Here is a 25,429-nt window from a genome sequence, read left to right on the forward strand (position 1 = left end):
CGTTTGGAATTATTTTGGTTTTCATGTGACGTATGACCCTGAAGGTAAGCGAGTCATGAACTAAAGTAAAACAGTATGTTGGATGTGCCACGTTAATGTGTTGGCCGTCTAGCCCCATGCACGGGGCGATCGGCGGTAGCTCGTTAACGGAGATTTGCCGTGTTGTGGCGTTAAGGTCATTTCAACGAGATCAACCTGAAAGCACTAGTGGGAACACAACGAATATGACTGCACATTTACGCCGACATCATCCTAGTGCAAAGACAAAAACAACAAGCATGCTACTAACTTTAGCCGAGTCATTTAGACAGCTGTTTAATATGCTGCTGAGAATATAGCCCAGAAGAAGCGGATAGTATAGCTTTTATTTTGGAAAGAGACATTTCTCTGTAATAAACTCTCTTTTCCAAAGATGAGTGATTCCTCAATCAGATACAGGGCTTGCAATATCGTTAGCCCGACGTCCTGGGGCTAGCGATTTTTTTTCAGTCGGGCTACCAAAATCTATCTCTGCCCTGCCCGTCGGGCTATTGTAGGAAGGAAAAATATATGTCAGTGCTTTTGCATTCTTTCAGAAATGTAGCTGGGTAATTATGTCATTGGCATCGGTGAGCCACTGTCAATATGTGACATATTGAAATCACGTTTGAATTTGCGCTTGTTTTTTTGCTTTCACTTTGCAATCGTGCTAACTGTGTATAGAGAGCGACAGCACTGATCTGTGAGTGATGATAATTTGTGCACCAATTCCTCTGACATCGTCTTATTAATCGTTAGCTTACTATGCAAACATGACAAGTGAAATCTCCCGCAGCTTAAACATGTGAGAGGTTGATTGCGCAGAGAATCGCTGAGCTTATGTGAGTCCGTGTGTAAAAGCAGCAGTATATATATTTTAGTTCTGCTGAGCCAAATAAGACAGGTCGGGGTGAAGAAGTGACAGCCAAAGAAAAGCTTACCACAAAACGGAGAAGTTATGACAAATCAGACTATAAGGCAAAAAGAAAGTGCAGCTTTATGGTTTCATGGACAAAAGAATTTCTGTGGCTGCAATATGACGAGCTAAATAACCAGGGCTGCACATAAGTGGTCCGCAGGTGCGCATTCGCTGTCAAAATAAAAAACACCCACAAGGGTTAGGGTTAAATTTAAAAACTGTACTTTTGAGTTAAAATATATATTTATAATTTTAATAAATGACAAATTAAAAAGGCATGAACATTTTTTTTGTATCGAAAAAATATCGAACCGTGACACCAAAGTATCGAACCGAACCGTGAATTTTGTGTATCGTTGCACCCCTAGAAAGTAAATAGACTCTATACGTATATATTTAATTTCCCTGACTACAGCTTAGTAAACAATTTAGACAGCCAAATTAAGTTTCACATTCTTTTGAGATGCTCTAGAGTAACTTCACATGAATAAGTTAACTTTGAGCTCATACACCCTGCTATACTGGCTTCTTTCAGAAGACAAAAAAAATTAAACAAACGTTTTAAATTTCGTTGTCAGTCTTTTCAAACAAAGTCAAAATGAACTCATGTGGTGCAGTGAACATTTGTTCAAATCTACTGATTTCATTTATTCATTATTGATTATTTCAAAGATAACAGAGACTGATGAAATACTGTATGTCAGCTAAAATATTTAATGAAACATTCATCAAATAAGGGACAACACACAAAGGATACCAGCTTCATAGAAGAGCGATTTCATTAAAAAAAAAAAAGTGTTTCAGTACCTCACTTTAAAGAAATTAGACAAAGAGTTTGGGGTAAGTTAGTATAAATGTAGGTTATATATGATACTTGTGAGACAATGTGCAAGTGAGGAAAGTGGACATTATAAGGTGTCATGATCCAGCAGTTATGACAATAACATGCAAATGGTCATGGTCCCTGTGTCTTCCTGGCCGGCCCAGTGAGGCTACATGTTTTGTTTTGTTTGTTTTTTTTTTTGCTCTTTCTCTCTTCTGTCTTTGCTCTGCCTGGGCGGAGCTCACTGTGGCTCCCACTCACCTGCCAGTAATCACGCACCTGTGGCTCATTATCCTGCCTTCCCTGGCCACTACTTAAGGCGGTGGCTCACAGCTTCTCGCTGCTGGACTGTTGTTTAGACACACGTTAGCGCCCATCATCTCTCATGTTTTCCCCAGTGGTTTCCTGGTTCTGCTTGTTTGTACATAGACTTCCTGGACCCGTCCTGTAACCCTCTTCCCTGATTCCTGGGCGTAAGTGTTTGGTAGTTTGGTGTCGGGTGTTAGTACAGAGCAAGTGTGCGGAGATTGGGACGAGTGGAGCGTGGATCCGCGAGCGAGTGTGGAGCACCTTTCCCCTTCCTGCCTGTGGATGTCTGGAGCCCTGACCTTTCCACTCACTTTGTATATAGCTCACTTGGTGTTGTAAATAAGAACTGTTTGATTTAATCCCAGAGTCTGCGCTCGAGTCCGTTCCTTCAGCCTTGACACAGAAAGAAACACACAGAAAGAGCCCAGCTGGCTGACTAATTCAAATCCGGGGCTTGCTGTGCCACCCACCCCTTTAGTAAACTTCCCATCATGAGAATAACTGAGAAAAAAATGCATTATAATATATGATAACAGTGTCTCTATGACAACCAGACACAGAACACCTTTTCTTTTGCTTAGGATCCTTTAAAGATCGATAATCTGTTTGGTAGCCATACAAATGCCACTGAAAATTCATCTGACAGATTTTCAATCCTGAAATGTTCCTTAAAACAACTCTGCAACATCTTCCTGGTTGGATGAATAAGAATTCATTGATTTGTCAGAGTAAAATCAATCAGCCCGTCTTTCTAGTTTAAGGCGACACAAGGTGATGGAAAAATACAGCTTCATTGTACTTTATGTACCCAGAAGGAAGTAGTAAAGACCTAAGGACACTAGTTGTCAGATATTGGTTGTCAGTGTTCAATTGAAAAATTTGTGAAAATAACAGATTTTTTGTTTTCACTGTGATATGCCCTATTGGTGTCGGTGTGATTATTTAGTAACAGAGTATATGGCAAATGTCATAAAGAAGCAATAAAATAAAACATTTCATTAAAGAAAATGAAAACAAGTGCTGTGTAAGAATGCTTCACAGTATTTACCCTTTTAAATGTTAAAAAAAAAACATTGTAAAGTTTTTATATCTACAATTGTCTGGTAATAGCAACCCACAATCTCTATATACAGTAAGTAGTAAATTGGCCTGCACATTAAACTGCAGTCTAGAATATACATTTTTAGCTTTCTCTTCACAGTCATTTGTGATACTGAGTGCATTTTTAGGATAAAAATACTTGCTTCTTTCTTCACCCAGTGAGGGCCGGAGTTACCTTAATTGCGCTAGGGTTGTACAGTAATGTGGCCGTATGAGATATATATATATATATATATATATATATATATATATATATATATATATATATATATATATATATATATATATATATATATATATATATATATATATATATATATATATATATATATATATATGAGCACAGGATGGCGTGCAAACAAATGAGGCTTTCTGACAGTTTTTAAAATGCCAAATATCTGCCTGGCAGCAAAGACAAGTTGCTATCCTAAGGGACATTTAGCATGGCAGCCTTTCAGCCATCTGTGAATAGGGGGATTGGTTTATTTATTTATTTGCTAATTAGGTCCTTTCTCCTTGTTCTCAGCCAGCACTTTTTTTTCAACTGTCCAAACTATACAGACTGTCTGAATCTTCTATAATAGTTCCAATGCAACGCCTACATAGTACGTGACATGCAGAAAGGATAACTGAATAGTTATAGACTGAAATTCATGTAAGGCCAGCATATATATTCCTAAAGTGTAATGTGATGTAAAGAGGTTTGAATGTAAAACAACCATAGGCATGTTTGCACTGCACCCAGACTGAGAGGAACACTTATTCTGAGGATATAACATGTCTATTTGAAGAATACATTTAATACAGAAGATCCCAGTAAAATCCCTGTAAAATGCTCTCTGAGATGTTTTAAATCCAGGAAGGGTTTGCTGAGGAGGCACATTCCTTTTCAGCAATGGCCAATTTTAGATGCAGACTAACACTTAACAAAATATCCAGTAAAACCACTGCAGCTTTGTAAGACTTCTGCTTTGCTCAATAGCACAATATTTGATGAGTTACAGCAGGCAAAGAGCATGTGATCTCTGCAACCTTCACTATTTTTACCTGGATGAAATTAAATTTCTGTCTTTTGAAGATCTGTAGGGAATGTTTTCATCTTCAGTGAATTCCTGGCAGTAGAAAGGTGACAGGAAATTAGAAAATGACAAAGATGGGGAATGATATGCTACAGAGGTTCCCAACCAGATGCAAACTGGGAAAATTTTGGCTGAAGGGTGAAGAGATCAAATGTGTAAGTATTCAGTTTTACTTCTTTATTATCATAGAGTGTATTAGTAATTTGTACAGTACATGTTTTAGCCAAGGTCTGAAAATCTAATAAATCTCAGCTTGTTTCTATTTGGACTTTTTGCAATTCTACATGAAAACAGTCATTCTGAGCTTTGGAAAGTTGAACACATGAGACAGCTGATTTAGGCACATTTTGGATAACTAGAAATTAAAATAGAACCTTAGAAGGTGTGCCCTACACTACCTACACTACATACTTACAGTAACATTCACAGATGAAAAACTGCAAGCACTTGCAAGTGGTTACTCTAAAGTGGTAATAAAAACAAAATATGCACATTTAATGGGAGACAGACCGCTACCATCACAGCTCATAATAACCATTCCGTGGATGGTCAGTAATGACACTTGATATGAGAATACACAACATCCTGTTGAGAATAATCCATTACACACCACAAATGACTTTCAGGTATACCATTTGTCTCTACAACTGGGATTGCAGATGCAGACTTTAAGTGGGAGGGTCAAGAAGTCATTACTATGATAATGCAATGCAAAGACCGGAGGCAAGGAGCCAACAATTGATCTTGAAATTGGCATGCTGTCACCATGACTGGTCTCAACTCCATTGAGATAAACAAATGTGCAGCCTAAAAAAAGAACAATCAATCCTGCATCCTCGGGCTCCAAAGCTGGTAAAATGATTATTTTCCGTGACGTTATCAGATTAAAATGTAAGTACCTTAAAAATGCCAGGACTATTCAAGCTACAGTGAGGTTTTAAATTTGTAACTGTCAGCGCCTGAGTACTGGGATGAGACCATATCATGATCGCTGAAAAATACAAACCATAATGTATTCATTTTATTTAAGGTCAAGTTGGATGGAATTTACAACAGCACACAATAAAAACTGTATTATTTGTTTTATGCTTATTCATGGTTAGTTTGTGGTGATCACAGATTTTTTCTACGATTTGTCTGATATCAAACCGTTTCAAGGTCAGAGTGATGGGGCTGCATCTCGAGAGATAGAACATGAATTCAAAATAGACAATTGCATCTAAATAAACTGGTTCTTGGATTAGAATGAATGGTGCCGTGTTCTGGTTTCCCTTCTATGACTACCCATTGCTGTGGCTCTTTGACTTTGGTAATAACAACCGATTTACTGTTTTTGTCTTTGACAAGAGCCTTTACAGCTGTCACAAAAGTCATATTTAATCCATCCACCCGACACTAAAATATTTTTAGAATCCCAGAATTGACCACAACGATTAGGTTTCGCCACTCTTAGCAAACAAGTGCAGGGTGAACACTCAAGCATTTAAAGCCCATTTCATTTAAAGGAATATCCAACAAATGTTGTCTACAGAAGACATCAGACTGCAGATACGTACTGTACATAACATTGCTGAAGCTTATCCAATTAAGACATAACCTTTGCGCTCAGTGTGGAGGTCAGTGGAGAAGCGGCTACTGAGGGTTCACACAGTGCTGACTTAATCCCTGCATCAGATGTGCTGAATCTTAACTCACATTGCTACATAGTTGCATCATGTTGAAGAATAATGTCAGGTCACCGCTGTCTATTAGATTAGATTTAGGTTCTGGATTTCTACGTTTGCATAATACATTTAAAGAATTCAGCCAGTGCTCTTTACCAAATCAGCTGAGTCTAATAAGCTTGAATTTTTCCTCATCAGTGATAAGCAAATAGTTAAATGGATATGGTTTGAATGCATTATTCCTCTTTTCTTAGGATAAATGATAGAAAAGTGCTTTATAATGAATGATAGCTGTTTGGGAGCTTGGGGATTGCATCCAGCAATCCACAGCTAGGAATAAATCAGGCATAAATATTATATCAACCGAATATGTGCTGTAAAGCATATACTCATTTGTTATGGGAGGATCTGGAATGGTGCAACACTTGGCTTTATTTCTTTCATTTTTTTAAGGCAAAGAAGTAACAAAAATACAGTGACCCAGATCTGCAGGTGTAAACAAACAAGTCAAGTTGATGCAAATAAATTTTCTGCTAAGAGTTATTTTATTTATAACGAAAAATAACAGAAGTACATCTTTAAAGCATGTGTAATGACTATAAAAACAAACAAACATGACAAAACATATCAAGAGCAAATGCCTAAATCTTTCTTCCAAAAAGGTTGCTGTAATCATTATTTGTATACTGTATACAACACAACCAGTTTTTTTAACTTCTCTTGTTATTCTAATTAAACTGAATCTAATTGCACTCTTGCCTAACCTTTTATTTTTTGTGTTCAACAAACCAAACATGACCCACTGGCAAGTAATACACCGAGTCACTGCTTGAAACATTTCAATTTCTGTTGTCAACTTTTTCCCATTAAGGACTTTGTCTTGATGGAACTTAATCAGAAATTACTGACTTGGGTCAAAACCTGCCACCTTTAGTCATTTAATATGTCTGGGCATTGGACTCATTTATTGGCCGTGGCATGCAAAATTAAGGTAGCTCACAGCAAGGGTTTTGGTAAAAATGGAGATTCATTAAAGTTCATTCTAATGCCTCAAGGGAAATCAACAGTGATAGAGTCAAAGGGCTTTACCGTAATCCAGTCTGCCCAGATGTGAGTAATACAATCAGCAGTGCATTATGAGTAATAAAGTGGAGAATATTTAGGCTGCTCAAAGACTTGAGGGGGCAATCATTCAACAGGGAAATGATTCACATAGACAAAGACCCTCTGTCTCTGAGTCGTCATGCACATCCTGAAGTCCCTGAAGTCAAGCTTCAGTTTTACTCAGGTGGCTAAGTTGGATTTTGAAGTAACAACCACTTCACTGCATATATTTATGAATAATTTACCATCAATAATACGATTCTGTGTAATGGCTTTGATTAGTTAGATATGGTCAATGTAACATTCATGCAACTCTAGTATTAATAAAAACGTGTCCTTAAAGCCAACACATCCTTGTGCCTGACAGTGGCAGTTTATTATAGGCATATCTATGTTTGACGTCCATGTTCATATACTTGTCACAGGCATTAGTCTGAGGCACAGACCGCTTCCAATGAATCCACTTTATGCCCAAATAATTAAAGTTTTGGTCATCAAATTCATTTTCCACCCCACGTCCCAAGACCTCAGAGGAATCGTTTCAGAGTGGGAAAATGCAGTATCAGCATTTAAAGGCAATGGCCGTGATTTATAATGTTTTGTCAAGATTTCACTTGGAAAGAAGCTATAAAGCTTCATTTAGTTTATTCTGCACTGTGCTCAGCACTTATTAAAAGGTTGGCTCTTTTATTATTATTAAGAACTTTTGCATTTTGTTATTTTACCAGTGGCAATGATTTGAGTTTCATTGTATTAATATTATTTTTGTAAAGGTTTAAATATGGGTTTCATAGATAATTATTAATTTAAGTGAATGCAGTGCTCAGTCTTGTGTGGTATTGTGCCTGTTTTTGCTTCATTAAGGCTAAGCTATCATTGAAAGGGTTTTTCAAGTGGATGCTGCTGTCTTTTATGTGAATTTAGGTTATTCTTTGTCATTCAGGAGTGGATTTAGCTTAGACAGAAGGGACTTATGAACTATTAGTTTGGAAGCCACTTTGGATTTGTGCTTGTTGTTTGTGTTGCTTATAATATCTGACACATTTCTGTGCAAAACATAGACCTGCTTAACATTCATTCATGTTAGTAAGGTATATAATGCACATAATCCACAGTATACAATGCACCATTTACAGTTTAGGTGAGTGACATTAAGATGTTACAATGCAATGTGGCATTCTTTCTACTTGTACCACCCACCTAAACATTAATCTAGAACAAGTACCCGTACTCATAACAACACTTTTTGATTATAGAGGCTCACACTACAATGGGCCCACACTACAACAACAGCTTATTAGCAGCTTAAGGAACATGACATAGAGTCCAAGGTACTGGCAGAGCCTCCAAACTCCACAAATCTCAATCCATTAAGGGATTTACAAAAACAAACAAAATCCATTGAAGCCCCTCCCCACAACTCACAGGACCCAGAGGATCTGCTGTGAGAGTATTTTTGCCAGACACCACTGGACATCTCCAGATGCCCCATGTTGAAGCCAAAGGGTCAGAGTAAAGCAGAAGAAGGGACCAGTACATTATTAGGTAGCTGGTTTTAGTGTTGTTTCTGACTGGTGTAAATCCCAGTACAGCCCGTAGAATATGTTTTCTTTGTCCTACATCTGTCAAAGAAGAGACTTTTCTGTCAGCTGACATCCATAATTATTAAATTGTGACCAACAAAGATTCTACATCATTCCCTGACAGCATCGTTTGCTGTCATACATCAGTAGTTTCGGTGAGTCTTTGATCAGTAAACCACCAATGTTGGTAGGCTTTTCCCCAAAGAAGTGCACAGGCTGCCAAACACATCAAGTCTTTTTAATTTTTTTTTATTTTTTATTTATGACTGATTTCCTGGAGGCATGTGGAACTTGCAGATTTTCTTTAAAGTCCCACATGGTTGCAGAGGATGCCCCGTGCACAGCGGCAGTTTTCTTATAGCTGGGAGTATTATTAGACCGGTATCAAGCTCTGAAAAGCAGCAAATCTTTTATGTTTGCTTCATGTCCTAAATGGCTCATATCCTAAATCATCACTACATTAAAACCAATAAATGAAGTATAATGAAGTATATGCTCTTTCTTTTCTTGGAATTATGAGATTTATTAAGCAAAGAGACTGAACTAGCACGTTTCAGTACCATGGATAGAGACAGATGAAGCAACTCTGATCAACACTTTCATTCACACACACACAGTGAGCAAGAGGGCTTTGAGTGTTTCAGCACCATGGGTGGATACACAGAGAAACTTGGTTTTGAATGTTTCATAACTGTGGACAGAAACAGAGGAAACAAGACTTGAGTGGTGCCCAAGTCAATTGCTAGATACAGAACACATGCCAGACGGGTTTTTGTTGTAGAGCTTCGGATTGGGGGGGAACCCCCCACTGCAACCCAATGCAAACATGTAGCCCAGACGTAAAAAAAAAAAAAGTATCAAAATTACCAGAGATTGCATGTTTAGACTGAAAGGTAAAGACTCCTTATATATTTGTATATATGTGAGCATTTTACATATATTGAAATTAAGAGCTTTTAGCCAGTTTGATGCTTAATTTCAATCTTGCTGCAGGCTTGTGGGTTCAAATGAGAACAAAACAGACTAATTCAATTACAGATTGTACTGAACGGGAAAGCGCTCTGAGGTTAAAACACTTCTAAAATCTCCATCAATACACGATCTGAATCTTGATTGCCTGTTTCATATCACAGAGAAGCTGCTGAACAAATAATTCAAGGCAGCCTGGAGGGATTCATTGATGAAACCGCAAGACCCTCTGATATGTTGCATTTACCAAATGCTTTATGGAGTGTCTCTGCTTTTGAGCATCCAGACATTAAAGCCTGACCATATGAAGCAAAGCTTGTGCTTCTATTTGTGTTTGCTTGTGCTTGTTAAGCAACTCTCTGATGACCCCCACCCCCACATGCCTCTATAATTAACCTAAAGATAATTCCTGTTACAAACACCACAGTGGCCCTCATTAGGGCTCTGTTGTCCATTAGATGCGACTTTTATGCATTTCATGTTGCTCTCATTTCTTCCCACAGACAGGTGCAGAACACTATAAATTCCAAATTAAATTCAGTCCATAGGTTCTCATTTGAGCTTGTTTTTCTGTAAATGCCTTGTGCTAGACATGCAATCTGTCCTTAGTGTAGTGTAGCAAAAAGTTGAGAAAATATGCAAATAGCTTTTGATGAAGATAGGTTATAAAGAAAAAAATAAGGTTTTTCATTACTTTGCCTGAGTTCCTTACGTATTCACATTTCTGAGATATGTGATTTCTTATCTGCTGTTACCCTATAGCATGCAGCTGTTCACACAGTAGATCATAGCATGATTTAGCAGGGTATCGTGAAGATCCTTTATGGTATATTACAATACTTTCATGTATACATTTTACATAATGAACATGTTTCCCCAAATGAACGTTAACACAGATATGATCAGACTATGATCATAGAGGCGGTTACAGGCTTAACAGGCCATGTAATGTGATTAAAATAAACACACCATGGGAAAGATCGACTGGGAGTTCCTTTACATTAGAGCTACATGCTTCTTTTTCTTCGTTTCCACATCAGTGAGCTTCACATTACATATGTTAAGCACACAATGTGTTCAAATGTACCTATATGTAGAAATCAGTGGTGCATGGGGTATGATTTAACCACTGCATTACAGAGGGGGTCATTTAAAGGAGCGACAAGTTACGGTATGCATGTGTGCACTGCTAAAAGGATGTTTAGTTGGACTTAAGCAGTTATATAAAACCTTTATTCAATGCAGAAATCATCTTGCATGATTTAAAAAAATATTCACTCATGAAAATAGCTTCTGTGCAATACATTTGATAAAGTGCTAATTGTCACAAATTTCTGTTCACTCAGCAGTTTGTCTGTTACAGTTTTTCGGTGATTGCTTATAGTACATTGTGCTGAAACTGCATTTTTTGTTCGCCAAAGCCATAAAGCTTTGTACGCGTTTAAAGTAACCATATATGCTACATTAACTCTGACTGGTGTGAATATGAATTCCATCATTTGAGCCCAGCTTTGATTTCACCTACACTTTTGTTCGGCAGGTTTAATCTGCTTTGTGAGAAACGTGACTCAGAGGATCACTGACTGAATCGAGCATGAACACGAGCTCAAGAATTAAACACCCCAGCACAATAATATTTATTAATCTGGCGAAGGTTTGCTGAATCTGCATTCTTGTTCTGAAGAATGATCCCGTTTCACAACATATACACTTTATTTCTCAGCCCTTTAGTAAAACTACATATTTCAACGACACTCGAGGCCACAGAGCATTTCCGCTGCAGTGCCTGGGGACGTGTTCTTTGCACAAAAGCATATGATTCACTCCTCCCAGTGCAAGGATTTCAGCCAGGGAACCCTTATCTTTTTAATCTTCAGTCTAAACACCCCCCCAACTGTCTCGTCTGAGCCATTCAGCTGGGGGGCACTATTAGAATATTTTTGCTCAAGGCACTGAGATATTTCAAAGAAATAACAGCAGGGTACAGTGAAACTTTGGCATAGGAGTAAGGGTGAGACCACAGCTTGGAGCTTCACACTGAATGCATAGTGGCAGCAAACTTCCCCAGTGCCCCAGTGGCTCTGCGACATATAAACCTAATGCTGAGCTGTTGCAGTGGGAACCCTGGCAGCAGTACATGAGCTGCCAATCATTAAAGAAATGACTGAGTCTGCACGGAAATGGGTATGGAAGAAGTGACACATTTCATTCCTCTGTGTCCTGGTTGCAGCACCTCAGGTGTACTGCGTGCTTTGAAGAATCGATTTGATACAGGAAAATGGTGTTTATATGGTTGATAAGGCATTTACAAAATGATCCCCCAAAAATCTATATTTCTAATAATTGTTTATAATCTAATCATTGACAAACGAAAGCAGCAGCAAAGCCTTGTTGCTTAAATGTCAATATAGTAAAATCTCTGTCCAACCTCTGTATGTTGAGTTGTTAGTTTTGTCCTTTTTTGCAAGATCATGAAAAAATATGCATGCCAGCATCAGATATCTCAAAAGACCGACATGTTTAGTTTTTTTTTTTTTTTTTTTTTTTTTAAGCTAAAATAGTCAGTCAAGGGCTTTGAGAGAAAGGGCTGCTGTTTGTCCATAAAAAGTGCAGCTGCACTTCAAGTCAATTTCAAAGGCAATATAGCTCCAGTCTAAAGTTTTTTAAACTTCTATAACAAAGATCTTAAGGTTCCACAGTGCAAAAAATGACTGCAATATATCTCCAGGGTTTGATAAGGTTGTTGATCATTACCAGTGAGGCAGCCACTACTGAGCCAAGAACCCAGCTTTTCTCACTTTCAAAAATCTCTGTACTGTTGGAATGACCTCAGCAGTTCTCATATTTTCAGCTGCTCAGTGATGGATGGCAGTGCAGGAGCCACAAGAAATTTTGCTCTAAAGCCAAAAAAAGCAAATGGAAGATTATTAGACTACTTAGCATTTGATAGATTTCTTCTTCACTTGATGTTTCTGTTACCCCCCTCTAATTAATGTGACTTTAATATTTATGTCAGTTGCAGTTTGCCACGAACTGTGCTGTAAAAGCTTTTGATGCTGGTGAAATTCTGGTAGCGGTTGATCAATGACAAGCCTTCATGCCCCTGTCAATATCCATGCTCATTTATACTATAGACAAATAATATGACCCTGGTTTCCTCCTCAACAGTTCACTTGATATAGGATATAGTCACTTATTATAGCTTAATGAGTAAGTAAGTCGAAATGGCAACAACAACCTAGTTGATATTTATCAAAAAAAGGGCCAAATAAATCATCAAGGGAAATGTCACACGCAGCTGTAACCTTTTAGAGCGGCTAACCTTTGAGGTTTAGTGACACGATGGAGAATCATTTGGTGGAGGTGGAGTGTTGCTGAGTTGTAATGAGGGCCACTGTGGTATTTGTAGCACGAATTATCTTTAGGTTAATGATTTGGGAGCATCATCTGGTATCTCCTTAGCACACAAGTGCTGCAGAAACAAGGACAAACAAAACCACAAGCTCCAGCATATGCACAGGTTGTAATGCCTGACTGAACGCACAAACGCATGACAGGATTGGTAAATGCAAAGACTATCTTTTGGTTTCATTAGTGAATCCCTCCTGGCTCAGTGGATTCTTTTGATCTGAAGTTTCTTCACGATATGAGGCAGCGAGTGAAGACTCGGGTCCTGCATTGATGGGAATTTTAGAAGTGTTTTAAACCACAAAGCACTTTCCCACTCACTACAATTTGTAATTGAATTAGTCTTTTTTTTTTCCTTCTTTGTTTTGAACCCACAAGCACAGAGCAAAATAGAAGCGTAGCTTCCCACTGGCTGCAAACTCTTGATGCCGATTTAGGTAAACATCATCATAAATGTACATGTAATAATCCACAGGAGTCTTTACCTTTTAGGTCAAACACATGACTGTAAACAATTCATCAGTGATATGTTTGGTCATCATCACACATCATTTCTGTAGCCTATGCACTTTGTGCAGCTTTGCCTGCATGATGAAACATCTTGCCCCAGGTTTAAGTCATAAAAGTGAAGCTGCTGGGCCAGAAAACCACATTTTCTGAGTAGGTAATCATGACCATTAATCATGCCGGCACACTTCTCTTTCCCATTGGCCAAAAAGAATAGGTCATGGCTAAAGACTGTACCTCCACACTGGAATACTCAACCCCCTCCTCCCTCATTTCACCTACTCAAGGCCATTTGTGCCACAGTCCCATGAAATACCTGATGGGTGGTTGACAAAAAATAAATAATGAAATATTAAAAGCTATCTATATAAATATCACATCTTTCCTAGCATCCTAACATTTTTCAGTAACTGACAATAGCAGCTAATTTAATCCCCTATGTTAATAGATCTTGCTAAGAGCCTTAGCATATTGATTTTATGTGAGTTTATCTTTCAGCTGTCAGGAGATATCTCTTATGGTAAATCTATTTGGGATTTTTTTTCTGTTGCACTGAATCCATTTTAAGAGTTAAAAATAGATCTATGGATATTTACCTTATAGACCTTTCTTGAATGTAATTTAGCTGGTTTGCAGAGGTTCCCCTAAATCCTTGAAGCAATAAAAATTAAAGCAAATCGCTCAACCTCAGTAAGATAAAAAGTGTGTTCTTGAGTGAAATCAGTTTTACTACTTTAAAAATGCAATGATTTGTTTGTTATGTCAATATCTTGAAATAAGGTAGGCCGCTCATCTAGTTTCAAGAGTCAAATCGATCTGCAAGAGCTCTTTACACAAGTTAAATTGCCTTAGCAGCAAGTGACATTCACTCCTTGTTGAGTAATGTTGCAAGACAAGATAAAGTGACTTGTTAAAATGAGCAGTTTTAACAAGTCACACAGTCATTGCACGTTCGTTTCAATGGCCTTTGATGCGCTTAAATGTTGTCATTCCGTGTCACCCATTGAGATCTGACTCAGCTGAGGCCAGATTATGATTGTATTAGTTCACATGCATAATATGATTGCTGTTTGTTGCAAACTGCCATATTTTTGAGACAGAATCAGGTTTGTCATTTACCCTGTAGGTCCATTGAATTCTTAAACAAAGACTGTCAAAGCCTGTGACCTGATACATAGCAGCTTTATTGCTGTTGCTGAGAATATTGCTGTCATACTGTGCTGATACTGGATAACGACTTTTTTCACGTGGGGAAAAACTCATAAAAGTAGTTATTAGACCTACCGCTAATTTAGAATCGGAAGCGATTAAAACTGAGACTTTATCTTGTCAGCGCAGCATTTGCAATGCCGACTGTGAAGGTAAAACCACCTAATGCTACAGAGGTCTATCATAGCAGCTTTTATGTCTCTGAGGCAAGGTTAAATATTACATGCTCAACCTCTTCATCTTTTTGGTATATTTAAAAGAAATACTATATTTGTGTGCTTTCCAGTGAGTAGGTTTACCAAAGTCAATTCTGCAAGAATTTCACATGTTCTCCCATAATCTCCCATATTAGCCTCTCTTCACTGGCTCCTTGTTAAAACCAGATTGACTTTAATATCCTTCTCCTCACATACAAGCTCTTGTATAATCATGCCCCCATCATCAAATTTTGCAAAAACAAGGCATCGGTAGAGCTATAAGGCAGAAACATGATATATCTCAGCAGGTTGTGCAGTTTGCCTTTATGCAAATTTGAGGAAATCAGACACATTCGGTCTTAAGAAGGAAGTATGGAAAAAAGGCTGAGGTATACCAAATTATACAAGGACTGGACTGAAAATCTGCAGCAGATCTTAAGACATGGTAAAAGCTTTGTCATAGGGATACCTTTCAGCCAATTGTGTTTTCAGTGGAATTAAAAGTACCGTGAGATTGAGATTCATCATGCAATATAATCTGGAATTACTATAAATCATAGATTGACCTTCCTAGAGCCTGGACCTTGAATTTATTGAAGCAGTGTGGGATTAACTTAACAGAGAATGGAACAAAGAGGCAGTTAACATACAAAGAAGAGCTTTTAATGGCCTCCAAGAAGTCTGGAGAACTAAGTTTGAAGATTACTTAAAAAAAACACTTTCGTATGAGAGTTGAGACTTTGTTGAAGATCAAAGGTGATCATACCAAATATTTACTTTTAAGATCATTAAAACTGTTCAAACTCTTTTATTGTGTCTATATGTATGTTTTCATGTTATAGACATAATATAAAGAACAGATAAATATAAAGAACAATGGCTATAGACTTTTGCACAGTATTGTATATGTAAGGTTGTCTTACATTTTTCATATGTTAACATGCTGCCATCATTGTAAAGGATGTAAAGGATCTCATAGAAGCATAAAATCCCAATAGAGCACTTCAGTGTCAGATTGCACTCTCTCTCCCATGGAACCAGCTCCCACTTAGGAGTTCTCAGAAATAGGTATCCTGTTAACTTTTAAGATTTGGCATAAAATTTTCCAATTTGATAGAGCTTATACTGTAATTAGGGCTGGATCTGGTGGCCCTGAACCACGTCTTCGTTATTCTGCTACAGGTTTCTGGGACACTTCCCATGATGCACCCAGAATGAGTATTTCTTATCCACTCCGATCGTTTCACTCACATGTCATGCATCAGTGAACAGATGGAATGTCATTAAATTTCTCCCACAGTCTGTGTTTTGTCCTTTCTCCATATCTGATCATCATTTTTCTCTTTCCCACCCCCCCCCCCAGTTGGTTGTGGGTGATCACTGCCCCTCCCTGAGCCCAATTCTGCCAGAGTTTCTTCCTGAAAGATTTCCTTGCCACTGTCCCCAAGAGTTTGCTCTCAGGTAGTCGGCTGATTGTTGGAGTTTCTATCCAACACTATAAGGTCTTTATCTTTCAATACAAAAGGCAACTGTTTTTGTGAATTAACCCTAAATTTTGGATAATAAATGACATTATTTTTATTGTGAAAGTTCCATTTGTCAAGATATTAATTGAAGTATTTTAGAGAGGGAAGGTTACAATAACTTCCTGCATTATTACAAACAGACCTTGTTTGTCATCATTTTATAATAATAAAGAAGTATTTACATTGATCCAACTTCTCAAGGATTTCATTAAAGTCTGATATTAGGCTTTGAAACCTGAGTCTATGTTAAAACCGTCACTTTGAGTGGAATCCCCACAGTGAATTGAAGCAGGCACTTAGATACTCCAAAAACAGAGCACAACTTTGACAGATTGGGCGCATCCACAAATGTATGCACCACAATGTTTGAATGCCTGTGTGTGTGTGTGTGTGTGTGTGTGTGTGTGTGTGTGTGTGTGTGTGTGTGTGTGTGTGTGTGTGTGTGTGTGTGTGTGTGTGTGTGTGAGAGAGAGTGCGTGATGTTAATTACTTAAACTGGCTTGGATCAAATATATTGTCATCCTATTATGTTGACACACTCGAAACAACAACATTTGTCTTTCTCTGGTATGTATCATATATATATAGATATATCACTTTCTGTTTTTTGTTTGATTTTCTTTCCCTAACACAACAGTGGAGTTTGCTTTGAGCAATCTCTCTGCAGATCAGCTGTGGAAAAACTGGACCTTTTCAAAACAACATCCACTTCACTGGCCACATGAAGGTATTTCTGCCTCTTGAGGCTTTAAACTGTGATTTTGATCTTCCATTTTTGAACCATTTTTGCTTTACTGCATTCCAGTTTTCTCTTAAATTTGTGAGAGAATAATTTTCATTTCAAAAAGAAAGAAAGAAAGAAAGACTTTTCCTCTGTTCTTTGTTGATCAGTATCTTTGCAATATATTAACAACACCTGAACGTACAAGGAGATTAGTATGGACGCAGGGAAAAGATAGCAGACATTTGTATTTACCCACTGGACCCATTGATCAAAGTAAACACATGGCTGGTAGAATGAATGTGCCCCATGTGGAATGAATCACTGGGGATCAATGAAATGAGACCAAACAGGTTACAGCCTGTATCGCAACTAGGTCTCACTTTCTTGTCACATTCAGTAGGTTGGTTGGGAGTCCTTGGAGTCACATGTTAATGCACTTTATCATTTTGTGGAGGGCTATCATTGTGAAACGGGGCATTTTAATCCAAAAGACATTACTTCTTAATTCTATCTGAGTTGTCACACAGGGGACAACATTCCTAGCCTTCTTGGGAAAAGTGATACAAATAGTGTGAACAGATCTTTCAGTCCTTAAAAGGGACACATTTCTTACATAAGTATTGTAGACATGTAGTAATTTAGGGGGGTATATGTAGAGCTATAAGCCAGAAACTTTATATATCTCACAATATTGTGAAGTTTGTCTTGAAAGTTGGGGAAATTGGAAAAATCCCTTCTTAAGAAGGGGAAGCACTGAAAAAAGGCTAAGGCATACCAAAGTATGCAAGAACTGGACTAAAAAGCAGTGGCAGCAGATCTAAAGACATGGTGGAGACTGTCATAGGGATGCCTTTCAGCCAATGGTGTTGTCAAAATTAATGGAAACAAAAGTACTGTCAGATTTGGATTCACCATGCAATACAATCTGGAAATACTATTAGTCATTTGTTGGCCTCCCCAGAGCTCGGACCTCAACATTACTGAATCATCTCAACACAGAATGGAACTTATATTTATATTTAGATATTTGTGAATGTTTGGTACCTGTTGCAGATAGCAAAGAAAGAATGTAATTCTACAGTGACACAAGTTTCTTTATTGTCTTTATACACAACTTAAAGTTCATCCCAAAAGGTTGATTCTATTCATCTGGACATAGTGTTTTCAGTGGGAGAAATGTTTCGTCACTCATCCAAGTGACTTCTTCGAAGTACAAATATACCGTTTATATGGTTGGGGAAACCTGCAGTCAGCTGAGACTGAAGAAGTCACTTGGATGAGTGACGAAATGTTTCTCCTGCTGAAAGCGCTACGTCCAGATGAACAAAATTAACCTTTTGGGATTTACTTACCTGGATTTTTGAGCATGCATCAAGACAACTTTTAAAGTTTAAACCTAAACAATGTGTAGTTCAACATTTCAATCCTTATTTTCAGTGCTGCCTTGAAATTCTGAGCACTGTAATATGTTCCTGTGGACTTTTATTATACTGTAACCATATTGGTTGTCTGTATGACAAGAAATAACCATTTCAAACAATTTGCTCTCAGTGTCTAATATTGCCTTGACCCATGTGGCACAGATGAAAAGAACACGTTATGCATATCTCACATATGCGATCCTATTTGGTGCCTTGGAAATGAGAATGTGTTGGTAAATTAGTAAAGGTAAGTTTGCACGGCCAAAAATACAAAACGATACACAGAAGAAAAATAAGGTGAAGGTCATAAAAAACTGGAAAAGTTCCAGATGTGAAAAGTTTGTTATAAAACCAAATACCTTTGTTCTCATTGCTAAGCAGATAATTCTAGCTTCTAAAATAGAGACAAACAGATGTATGAATCACAGACGCTCAGCTGGTGAAGGTGTTTTCAAACTAGAGGAAGCATCTCGGATTTGCCCAGAACTGTTGTTGCTTTGTTAGACCCCCTCTCAAACAGCTTTTCTATCTTTTCACTTCCAGCTGAGTAATGATGAAGAAATGCCATCAAAGTAATCTTTTAAAGGGCACTTCCCTAGACACACAAAGAGGATCTGGAGCCATGATGCTCCCCCAGGGACACATTCAAAAAAAAAAAAAAAACTCTTAAAGTGAGCAAAACCTCAAAGGTGGAAAACATTTACAAAGCCGCTTACTTTCCTAACTTTGTTCTTTTCATTTTCCCCCTCAAAGTTCCAGCTTTATTAAATTGTCTTACTCTCTGCACTACATTTTGTCTTCTCCCCTCCATTACTTTGAATATAAAAGTTTTTATGTGAAATACTGAAACGCTTCTTTTTAATTGGTAAAATGCAAATAAAGAGAACGTTCTTTTGTATCGTGCTCGCAGAGTGTGAAGTTCCCTCTCGTATTCACAACTTCCTCACTCTTAAAGCAAGACAGTGATCAATCATCCATTTGGCTTTAACACTAGGCTTCTTAAAGTACAGCCACTTGGAGATTCATTTTCTTGATGGTTCGGAGTGTTATTTTCTAAAAGAGGCAGATGTCAGCTAGGGGTTAGAATAAAGGTTTGAGTTTCTTCTGAATGCAGTTTGACATGTCAGTAGAAAGACATTTTGGCAGCTTTTCCATCTGAAGGAAATCTATCGCGCACAGACTGAAGACAGACAAAGAAGGCAGAGCTTTATGATTGTATAGAGAAGATAAACATCAGCGTTGCCTACACTGCTGACTAAATATAGCTATTGCATCACTGAAAGTTAATGTTTATTTTTAAGCAGCAAATATAAAAATATGTTGCAGCCTTAAAATTGGAAGGATCTTTCAACCCTGTATTTCAAGCTATTTGAGAAGTGTAAAATTCTTGTTCTCATTTAAAGTTTCATGTCGTTCATGTCAAGCAGAGTTCAGTCTGTGGCATGAAAGTAATTTAGCACTGGCACCATTATACTTATTGTATTCCAGTATCAGGTAGCAGCTGGGTAATTCCACCTATCTGCTGGAGGCATTTTTAATCAACAGCTATACGGAAAGTGCAACAATGGAATCCTGTTAGCTCTGAAACCCAGATGCAGACCATCCGTTGCTAATAGCCCTATTCAAACAAGAGGAGCATTATGTTCATTATTAATGAATTATGCCTCAGCTTCTATGTTTCATGATTTCATTCGCATAATGAAATTTCCTGAACCTCTGCTGGGCTGTACACAATCGTGCACAGTCACAATTTTATAATTGTTAATGTCTGATTAGGTAATGCAGCTCATGTTTTTTGACAATAAGACATATTTGTTCTATATATTGTATTAGTAATCCTCAAACAGTATCTATTTTACTGATCTGACATAAATTTAGTTCCCCCTTTGTTCGGTTGTATTGTATGGACTTCCTAAGACTGAGGCTATTTTGATAAATGTAAACACACAGTTTCATAACAGTGTCTGTGAATGTCTTTTGCGTTATATGTGGAAAATCTAAAGATGGCCACCAAAAGTTCAATAGTGCTCTGTTCACTAAGAGTAACTTTGGGTAAGTTGGTAGGAAGAATACATGAAATCAAGCATATGCTGACAGCTGAATAGATAGCCTGACCTGAAGAGCAGACCAGAGTCTGCGCATGCCTACAAATAAGAGGACAATTGATGCTTTATGAACTCTTCTTCTGCACAAAATGGATTGATCTTGAGCTGCCTAGAATGAGTCAGGGGAGCAAGTGATGCAGATATATGAAAAATATATAATAATAATAATAAAAGAACCCAGTACTGTAGCACAGATGTTACCATAGAAATCTAGCACGGTAAAAACAGAATTGCCCTTATGATGCTGAAACTCTGACTTTAGGTTCAACACACTTTGCCAAGTACGGCCCTCAGGAGTCCTGTCAGGAGCCAAGTTTTAAAAGGATACAGTTGACACAAGATGTCATTAATTAGAAAAATGTCAGCAGAACTTGTTCTAATGTTATCACACTACCAACGGGTGGGTTGCCTTTGTTTGTCTTGCTGTTGTTCCCCCCACCCCTATACAGTTTCATGAAAACTGCCTGATATCACGGCTGAACACGGTCACTGCGGAATTGCTGTAATCGAAAAAACAGGTTGATCGCAATCTCTTGTAGTCAATGCAATGACTTAGGGAGCGCCAGTGAACTCAAAATAGAACAATTTGGTAAACATACTGCTCTTTATCATACTGCACACCCAATATAGATTTAAATAAATCTTGGTTTCTAATATGTTCATGCCGCAGCTATTGCTCCATTGAAAACAATATGGTTGTTCTATTTCTGGAAAATTAAGATTAATCACGATGTATAATTGCATTCAGGACTCATTCAAAAACAAAAAACTAAACAAAACAAGAAAAAACGAACACTCCCGCAGGAATTTATATTGATATTCAAAATCTACAAGGTGCAACATTAGCTTTGACATCAGTGGCAGAAAGAGACTTAAAGGTGAACTCTTAGAAGTGCACAGCATGAACACCTCTTTAAAGACAGATTAGCAGGAGAGTTGTGACATCGCTAAAAATGTTGCTTGAGAGAAAAAACAACAACAAAATTTGCATTGGCTAAATCAATGTAAATACAGCCAATCTGATATAAAACTGATGATGCTCTGTTTTTGATTCTTTTAACTACTACAAAATTTTTACGATACCATTTTAAGACAAATAACTGTTCACATAAACTGTTTACAATTTCATTTATACATTTACAAAATACTGGATTTTTTTTAAACCACAGTGCTGCTGGTGCCCCATTCAAATGAGAATCTTTAACAATGCTGTTAGCCAGAAGTGGAAAAACATGACCGCGTACGGCACACTAAGCCTTGACATGACAAATATCACAAATAATAATAATAATAATAAAAAAATGAATCTGTTTGATGACATAAAACCAACACTAGAAAGAGTCCAAATCAATTACGGTGAACAAGCGGTGAAATCTGCTTTCTCACGGGTTGTTTTACTCAGTAAACATCACTGCTGAGTGTTGAGGGTGTTGTCTTACTCGATTGAAAAAAAATCTCAACAGTATCACACTCGGAGCCAGACTCTTTGAAATCCAGCTGTGTTGACAATCTTGCGTCAGACTTCAGCTTCAGTGCACCTCAATACTTTCTCATGTAGGAGCACATCAACAGCCAGCCTCACTGAGATGTTACACATTCTTTGTCTGTTCCCTTTTGCTCTTTCCAGCAGCTTGTCTTACACCGGCTGCATTATAAAACAGAGAGTCAACATGAAATCAACTTAAAGCTATGCCACAGAGTATCAAATCAATTCCCTTCCCTCGGGCTGGGGTTGCATATCAACCTCTCGCCACATTTTGCTGTGTGTGTGTGTGTGTGTGTGTGTGTGTGAGTATAATAGAGAAGAATGCACTAAAAAAATCTGTCATGCAGTACGACAGTTAACTTCATAAAAATCTTTGTTTTTCACCCCCACCCCCGCCCTACCACCCCCCATTCTGAAGGAAAACAACCAGCAAGAAGGACAATAAGTAACTGAGTGCCTTCAGCAGCATATTTCAACACATTTATACAAAAGCTCCATTTTAAAAGTTAGAAACTCTGATGCATTTTTCCACAGTTCCTGTGATCAACAGTTGGTATATGGCTACAATGTAGCTTGCCATCGCCAGTGTGTGAATGTGTGTGTGAATGGGTGAATGACTGAATGTAGTGTAAAGCGCTTTGGGGTCCTATGGACTAGAAAAGCGCTATACAAATGCAGGCCATATATGCCAAGTCCCACTGAAGCAGGATGTACCATAAAATACCGAGAAGTGGGTTTCAGCCAGCAAGTGTGCTTCTGTTTGGCAGAGCAACACAGTGCAGTTTCCTTTGAGCTCCACCAAGAGTTCACTAACTGAATTCACATGTCTCAATATCTCAATGTTTCTCTTTATGAGACACAGTGCGCCTGCAGACTGTGGGAACCATGATTGCGTTTGGTTGTCTGTGGTGGGGTTTGGGATTAGTAACTTGCAAGGGGACATTAAACTTTATTGTATGCCATCAAGTAATGCTCCAGAAATGTCTAATGTAGCCCCCACCCCCGATGTGTTAAAGACCATTACATAGTTAGCTTTTGGCTGGTTTACTAAGCTACCATAGCAACAGTGTCACCAAATCCTTCCTGAAGAAAAAAAGATCTAATTGCTACTAAATGTGAATTAAACAATAAATTGGGAAGAGACTCATCCACAAGACTTTGAAAGATGCATTCAGCCAGCATACATTTCATACACCACAAACTCTGAAGCTTATGAAGGCAATGCGCTTTGTTTTGCTCTCACCTTACCTGTGCAGCTTGAGTTCCAGATGGGCGGTTTACAGATGACTGATACTTCAGCTTGTGGATGGTGTACAGGAGGAAACATGTTTAGCAGCAGCAATAGCAGTCAGAGGAGAGGAAAGGAGAAGAAAAATAGGGGAGGAAGAGGAAGAAAGCGCAAATGCTGAATTATGGATGTGGAGGGGAGGTGGTGAGGAGGGGGGCGAGGGAGGGATTCCTCCGCCGCCCTTACTTCCCAGATCGCAAAGCGTGAATCATCTTCTGCATGGATCAAATGGCACAGTCCACTGAAGGGCTGGATCTGCGCAGTGAACAGAGCAGAGGGTATCTGCTGAGGCTGGAATGGGACGCAATGGGGGAGGCGGGGGAGGTGATGGTGGTGGTGATGTGTGTGTGTGTGTTTGTGTGTGTGTGTGTGTGTGTGTGTGTGTGTGTGTGTGTGTATGTGTAACAGGGGTGGGGGGTAGTTATGCTATATGAGAAACAGCCCAGCAGAGGAGTGTTACACGTAGTATGGAGAACCATTCGTCAGCTCAAATATGCACCAGCTGTTAACTAGCTTCTCTCTCTTTCTTCCTCTCGCCTCACTTCACATTCAGAGTTCAGCTCGCCTCTGTTCACGCAGTTTATACTTCAGGTAATCAACCTGGGATTCTTTATGGCAACTGCCTTTCAAACAATATACGTTCTTTCTTAACCCAGACTTTCTAAATACCTTAGCTTGTTTCAACATAGTTCCAAACAACTTTCTTTAGCATCAGATTATATTCTACAAAAGGATGCGGTCCCTGAGCTTTTCCTCTTTGTTTTCTGGCTACACTATTTGCATCACACTGCAGTTTGTTCCCATTTATTTATTTATTTTGGCTATGAAAGGCGAAATTAAAAGAATATCTGGCTCCTGGGAAGCAATATATAAAGAAATGAGAGGTATAATTTAAGTCTGTTTTATCTTGCAGCAAATCTACCAGACAGCATCTCCTCAACCCATTTGAATTTAAGAAAGTAACCCTCAAGTCCCTCACAGACTTTCTGTAGACGCACAATGTTAGGTTTTGTATTGTTGATTGTCATTTATGCTTAGAAATATTTAACCATATATGCTTAGAGGTGTATAATCAATTGTGTAGTGATAGTCTGCAAACTTTGTGTGTATTAGAGAGCACTCTGGGAGCACGAGAGAGGTCGTACCTTGTCTTATTGTTTTATGGTAGGATTAACGTAGCTATGTTTGTTTTAGTCTAAGTGCCTTTTGTTTAGATGAACTGCAGGACTTCCTCACCGTGTTATCTAGGGTGAACCATTTAGGGTGAGGGGGAGGCTACCCTCTTCCTGACCAAGGATGTTAGTTTGTGTGCTTTTATGTTATATGACCCTTTGATCAGCAACACACACACACACACACACACACACACACACACACACACACACACACACACGGTACTCTTTGTTTGTATGTGGACGTCATATGTTAATGAACCTATGCATATTCATGTAGCCTCAATAAAAGAACAGTGTTACGGGAGAACGAACGAGAGCAACTGGGGTCAAGCGAAGGAACGGCGTCTGTCCGGTTCTCTCCCGTGCACGAGAAACATGAAGAACTTTGCCTACTTCGTGTCTTGCTTGCGGTGTAATTATATTGTCTTCAATGTTCCAGCGAATAGGTTCAAGCTACAAACCTATCACACACTATAACATTTTAAGTGTATAAATTATATAATGATACATTCCAGCCCTATGGTGATGTGTGTTCCCATGATCTATGAGTGGACAAACAGTAGAACATATACTGTTTTCCAGCAGTATCACGCGTAAATTCAAATGATATGGTTTCCTTATAAATCTAGAATGTTCGATTTGTTCAGGAAGAGCTAGTTCATTAAACATCTAGCACATATGAACAACATTAACATATTCATTTATATCTGTCTCTCTGGCCACACAGCAAGTTTTGTACCCACTAACTAATAAGTAAAAAGTCTGTCTGTACCACAGCTAAATGCTCCACTAAGTTGGTCAGCTAACTTTATTC

The 25,429-nt window shown here is 38.3% G+C and overlaps 1 protein-coding gene across 1 annotated transcript in view; it reads right to left on the reverse strand.

Annotated features, from left to right (window-relative positions):
• Positions 1-23,657, reverse strand: part of LOC146662495 (cadherin-18) — a 210,486-nt gene extending 186,829 nt beyond the window's left edge. Inside the window, exon 1 of the mRNA XM_085419158.1 lies at positions 23,401-23,657. The gene's annotated coding sequence lies outside the window, so the exon portion shown is untranslated. The remainder of the gene's footprint in view (positions 1-23,400) is intronic.
• Positions 23,658-25,429: the final 1,772 nt, after the last annotated feature.

Source organism: Rhamphochromis longiceps, linkage group LG9 (genome assembly GCF_057381845.1).
Source record: "Rhamphochromis longiceps isolate RC_006_pf linkage group LG9, R_longiceps_female_GT1.1, whole genome shotgun sequence".
Taxonomy (NCBI): Eukaryota; Metazoa; Chordata; class Actinopteri; order Cichliformes; family Cichlidae; genus Rhamphochromis; species Rhamphochromis longiceps.